Genomic DNA, 6,495 nt, shown 5'->3' on the forward strand with positions numbered 1-6,495 from the left:
AGTCAACAATTTTCACCATAGAACATTATGATGCAAAAATCTTGTCTTATAATTAATAAATCAAAAGAGAGAATATCATCAACAAATAATTATTGAGATACTTATACATTCATCAATTTAATAAATGTCATTTCTCATTATACCTAACAAATTTTATACGAAATTTTTTCTTAAAAGAAAAGCAAAATTATATAAAATTCAAATTTTTACACTCTAATAATGTATAGTATTATTAAGTATACTGTTAATGGTTGAAAATTAAGATATACAATTTGTACTTTATCATAACTAGTTTTATTAGTATAAGGATTTGTGAAACTCTTGTGGAATAATTGCAATAACAGGTGAAAAGACAAAAGATATAAGAATCCAGCTAGCTAGCCCAATACAAACAAGAAACGCAAATTTTTAGGGATAAGAACTAAAATAGTAGAATTGATAGAAGAGATATCAATATTATTATTCAAAAATTCTAAAATAACATTAATTAAATCTTCACCAATAACGTTCTATTTATTTATTTTTTGGTAAAAATAAGTATTGAAACCGTCAAGCCCTGGGCTTTATCACCTGATAGTTGAAAGAGTGTTGTTTTAACATCGTCAAATGTAAAGTCCTTATTTAGACCAATCTGATACGCAAACAAAACAGAAAAATAACCATTTATTTTCTTACATATATCAGAAAAGATGATACAATATGTTGACCTAGATTTTGGCCAACTGACACGGAGTCAAAATATGCTTGATGTGAATTAATGCGTTGAAAAGAATCGAATGACAAAAAGTAATAAGAACACGATATTTTATAGTGGTTCGGCCCCAGGATCTGGTAATGACCTACGTCCACTCAGATTTTTATTGATATAAGAATCAAAGGAGTGATCGAAGAACAAGGGTTCAATGAGTTTCACTAACCTCTGAAGAACAATACAATATTCCAAGGAGAATTTCTCTAGTCTCAAATCATTCAAAAGCGAAAAGTCCCCTCCCTTGAGCTATCTTTTTCTATTTATAGGCTCAAGGGAGATTACATGATTTAGTTGCCGATATTCTCTCCTAAATAATCGGATATTTAGGAGATTGTGTGAGTTAAATTTGGGATCTACAAAGATCTTTACAGTAATATTACATTGCATGCGGAACCATCGACCAGACTGGTCGCAGGTAAGACTGGGCCGCTTACTGCTTCTAATACGTCTTCTGGTCGATACACTAGCAGAGCTCTTCCAGGCGTCAGCCACGTGTCCAGGGATTACTTGCCACGTCATCAACTCCAACTTTTTGGATAACATTTTCCCCCCAAGTTTATTTATTACGAGCAATAAATAAACTTTTTGAGCGAACGACCCTTCGGTAACCCCGCCTTACGTGTCAGAACCCTTCGTGTGTTTTTGGAAAAAGTAACCTACTCCTGTCTAATCATGACTTTTCGGTTCCCCAGTAATAATTCGACGGCTATTCCGCTTCCCCATACTTCGAAAAAGGGAAACTGATGATTACACCTTTTGTATGCCACAGACAAACTTATATAACATCTCCAAACTTCCCTTTTTCTTTTTACGCACGCCATTGCCTTCTCAAGAACCCTAAAAACCAGAGCTTTAATCTTCTCCGAAGACCGTTTTTCTGCATTTTCAAGACTCAGTCCAGGAGTTCCCTGACTCCCGAAGACTTTTTTACCATTCTCAACGATCTTCTTTCCGGTAAGTGTTTGAATCTTTATGTTTCAAATTTTCATATTGCGTGTTTCAGTATGCTGACTTTTGAGTTCATCTGCTTCTGGTTTGAGATGCTTGTGAGTAGAATGTCTTGTAGGCGAAAAAGGGTTACGAGTTAGTTTAATAGTCGGGATCATACTTTTAGGACGTAAAATCGATGTAAAATTTCGATCTTTAGGCTAGTTGGAAAATAGGTTTTTCCCGCCCTAAGGGGAGTTGAAAAAGCTTTTTTGAAAAACTTTTTACTATCATCCTTTGATCCGTTTTTCAAACTGTTCGTATGGAAAAATTTAGCTTTTTGTTAGAATGCTGTTGTATAAAAGCTTGACTTTTATACTCGACCAGCACCATTCTAAAAAGCCTTTAAAAATTCTCTATCCTCACCTCCCCATTCCTCTGTTTGCAGACTTTGATGCCAGATTTATGGGGAGGTGAACGGCTCATCGACGACGATCTTCTCGCCCAGCTGCTCGAAGGCGAAGAACAACCGGCTGACCGAATCCACGAGATTCCCTTCTCATGATCCTCTTCCAGACCTCGTCCTTCTCCATCTCAAATGGCCCGTTCCAAATCTGTAGGCAAGAAAAGACCTGAATCCGACGATAGCCCAAACCCTCCTGCCCAGCCTGATTCGCAGGCTAGGGTTCCCTCGACCAGTGGTCGAGACAATCCTGTTCCTGACCCTAACATCCAAATTAGAGCCCGCCCTCGCCATCAGAATCTGCCTGATGTTGAGTGGTATATCTCCCCGACCAGCGTAGTGACCCCTCAGATGGTTGCTAACTATTTCAAGAAGTATCCTCTCACAGGGGTTACCATTAGAATTCCTGCCGCAGACCAAAGGGCTAACCTCCCCGGAGGTATATACAGCGCTTGGTCTCGGTATCACATAGAGGCAGGGGCTTTCCTTCCTCTACATCCTTTTTATCAGGGGGTGGCTAATTATTTCGATGTTGCCCCCTTCCAAATTACTCCAAACGGATATAGAATGCTGGCCGCACTCTATATCTTGTACAAACTTAAAAAATGGCCTGAACCTACCCCCCATGAGGTCAATTATCTTTTCGACCTTAAATCCAACCCGCAACAATATGGGATGGGTTTCTTCCATCTTTGTCACCAGGAGACAAACCAGACGTTCCTGAGTGACACTACGCATATATCCAACGTGGGGTAGTACAGTATGGAGTACTTCCTTACTCCGGACATAACCAGCAACAACTTGGCCTTCGCTCGAGGAGGTAAGTGCTGTATTTCACTGGTCGATACTTTTAATCAAAGAGTCTCCCTTTATTCTTCTCAAACTATACTTTGTCTTTCAAGCCCATGGTTACGTCCGACCCCAACACCAAACATGGTGTTGAGGTCCAATGCACTGGCCAGGATGACGGACGCGGAAAAAAGCGTCAAGTCCCTGGTCACTGATGAAAACCTGAGGCTATCTGGCCTCCTGGCTCCTCGCCATGAAACAAGGGGACCCATGGTAGCCGATGCCACTGCCGAGGGGGTTCCCGAGCAGTAACCTCCTACGTCCCCTCCCCGAAGGAGGCCGACGGGGGTTACAATCAGGGAGCCCATGGGAAATCCTTCCGCAGAAAGGCCTTCTGCTCCCCAAGGCAAAGGGAAACAAAAGGCCAAAGAGCTGATTGTGGACTTGGGGGAATCCTCCGATGAGAACGGTAAAGTTATTTTGCTTTTAAATAGCTTGCCAATTCCCTGTCATTTGTTTGACGGGGAGGGCAACTTTACATATGCTCCAAATCTAGAGCTAGACTTCTTCGTGCCAGATAGTGAGTGTGTGACTAATAGAGTCAATAGTATAGCGACCAGTAGTTGTAGCTCGGGTATTACTTTGTGACCTTCTTTTCTGTTTTGATGAAGAGTCTTCATCTGCCTTTATCTTTACCCTTTGCATGTTTTTACTTGTGTGCAGATATGGCCACTCCCAACGTCTTCGACCTATACCAGGCTGAGGAGGAAGAGGAAGTTCATCAGCTCTAGCGAAAGTCATCAAGGAGACACCACGGCGAAACCAGCCAGGGACCCGCCAAAAAGAGTCGAACAGAAGACCCTCCCAAGGACGTGCCAACTGGGCAAACTTCTGCTCATCCTCCGGCTCCTGCTGAGAAGCAGATTCCTCCTGCCCCGTCAAACCCTCCGGCTGCGCCCACCAGGGAACAAAACAAGCGGGAAGAAACTCTTGGGGCCAAACTATCGAGCCATGCCTTACAAGCAGCCAAAGATCACCTCGCGCACATTGCGAAGAACGACCGCGTCAAAAATGCACTGGTTGAGGCAGAGAGTATGGAGGTCGACCAAATTTTGAACAGGACTCTGAACGAAATAGCCAGCGTAAGTGCCTCTTTATCTCTTAGGCCTTAGTCTATTATTCTTTGCAACAGGTTCTAACTTTGTCTTCTGTCCTCAGGCTTTGCTGTCTGCAACTACTGCTCGTACCAGCACTCAAGCCACCATCGAACAGGCTCGGGCGAAGGCTATCGAGAGGCACCAGGTGAAAGCGGCCGAGGAACTTTCGACCGCAGAGGCCAGGCATGCAAAGGAGTTGGAGGCGATGGTTCAGCAGAGGGATGCCGCGGTGACCAAGCTATCGGAGGCTGAAGCTTCGAAGGCTGCTATAATAAAGCAGAGGGAGGAGTATCAGGAGGCCAGCCAAGTCCAGTATCGCGAAGTCAAGAGACTGGGTGAGGTGCTTAAGTCCAAGGAAGAGGCCATCGCTACTCTTGAGGGCCAAGGGGAGCAGCTGAGGCTTGACAACTCTAAAAATTTGGAAAGATATAAGAGGACGACGCTCCGGTGTTTTTACAACTTCTAGAAACACAATCAGGGCGCTGACTTCAGCTATATTTCAGAAGATGTTAGGACTGCCGAACTGGCTCGCTGCACTGCTCAACTGGCTGAAGAGGAGGCAAGAGCCAGGGTCCCTGCTTCCCCAAGCATTGCTGGCGTAGAGGAAGAAGGAGTTGCTGAGGATGCTGTCAACCAGAATGCTGATAAAGACCCTCCTGCTCCCAATGCCTCTTGAGCTTTTTTATTATTTTATTTTCTTTCTTTTGATTACACGACCCATGGGTCGTGATGTAAAGACAATACCCTTTTTTTTTTAATTTGCTGCATGGGCAGCAAACTTTTCCTTTTATTTGAACAGTTACATCCAAGCAGTGATGCTTGCAGTGTAAAAGATTGCATCATGATGCTATAACATTTTCATTTATTATAACATTTGTTCATATGATCGAACTTAGCATAGTACTTTGGCTTGATTTAACAAAATATAAATTTTGAAAAATACTCTAAGTACCTTAGCATGCTTTCACTCATTTTGTTCATGTGTTTACGTACCTCATGGTACACTTTGCTATCGATGTGCCTTATATGCCCCCCAAGTGGTCGAGGAGCTTTAGGTCCTTGGTCACTTGCCTTGACCATGACCTGTTCGAACATTTCTGCTCGCGTGAAAAAGTAATACTTGTAATACAGCAAAGCAACACATGTAATGAACAAATACTTGTAAATATACATTCACAAAGGTTGGCAAGAATGACTGGCTACGCACAGTCCCTTATAATCTCGTATTAAAAATGGACTAAACATGTCTTTACGAGTGATTCTAAAATAGAATCTTACATATATGAGCGACTAGCCATACAACGTGGCTAACCCTCTTTGCAAAACTTGTAAAAAGTAAAATTTTAATACAAGCCAGTCCTTTAAAAAGGACTGTTCACTGATAATACTTGCGCAGGTGTTCTCCATTCCAATAACGTGGAACGAGATCTCCGTTTAGGCGTGCAAGTTTGTAGGTGCTCGGATGAAGGACTTCTTCAATCTAGTATGGTCCTTCCCAATTAGGTCAGAGTACTCCTGCAGTGGGGTCGTGGGTGTTTAAGAAAACTCGTCGTAGCACCAAGTCTCCGACATTGAATTTTCTTTCTTTAACTTTGGAGTTAAAGTACCGGGCGACTTTTTGCTGGTATGCAGCAACTCGGAGTTGGGCCTTCTCCCGTATCTCGTCAATTGAGTCTAGGGATTCCATTATCAGTTGGATGTTCTGGTCCTGGTCGTATGTTATGCGTCAATGTGAGGGGGGATCTAACTCGACAGGTAACATAGCCTCATATCCGTAAGCCAGGGAAAATGGGGTATGACCTGTCGCTGTTCGGTGAGATGTTCTATACAACCAGAGGACTTCAGGTAGCTGTTCCGGCCATGCTCCCTTAGCATCTTCAAGTCTTTTCTTCAAGGTATCTTTAAGAGTTTTGTTCACGGCTTTGACCTGTCCGTTTGCTTGGGGATGCGCAACTGAAGAAACGCTTTTATTAATTCCATGTCTTTCGCAGAAGTCGGTGAATAAGTCACTGTCAAATTGGGTTCCGTTGTCTGAAACTATCTTTCGGGGCAAACCATAGCGGCAAACAATGTTCTTGATGACAAAGTCAAGAACTTTCTTGGTCGTTATGGTGGAGAGTGGTTCAGCCTCGGCCCATTTGGTGAAGTAATCAACTGCCACGACTGCGTACTTTACTCCGCCTTTCCCTGTAGGAAGGGATCCAATCAAATCTATCCCCCATACTGCAAAAGGCCATGGGCTTTGCATCTATTTTAATTCGTTTGGAGCTGCTCGTGGGATCTTGGAGAACCTTTGACATTTATCGCATCTTCGTACAAACTCCATCGAATCCTCGTTCATAGTTGGCCAGAAGTAGCCTTGCCTTAGAATCTTCTTTGCCAAACTCTGCCCCCCATCGTGATCCCCG

This window comes from Humulus lupulus, chromosome 7, assembly GCF_963169125.1.
Source record: "Humulus lupulus chromosome 7, drHumLupu1.1, whole genome shotgun sequence".
NCBI lineage: Eukaryota > Viridiplantae > Streptophyta > Magnoliopsida > Rosales > Cannabaceae > Humulus > Humulus lupulus.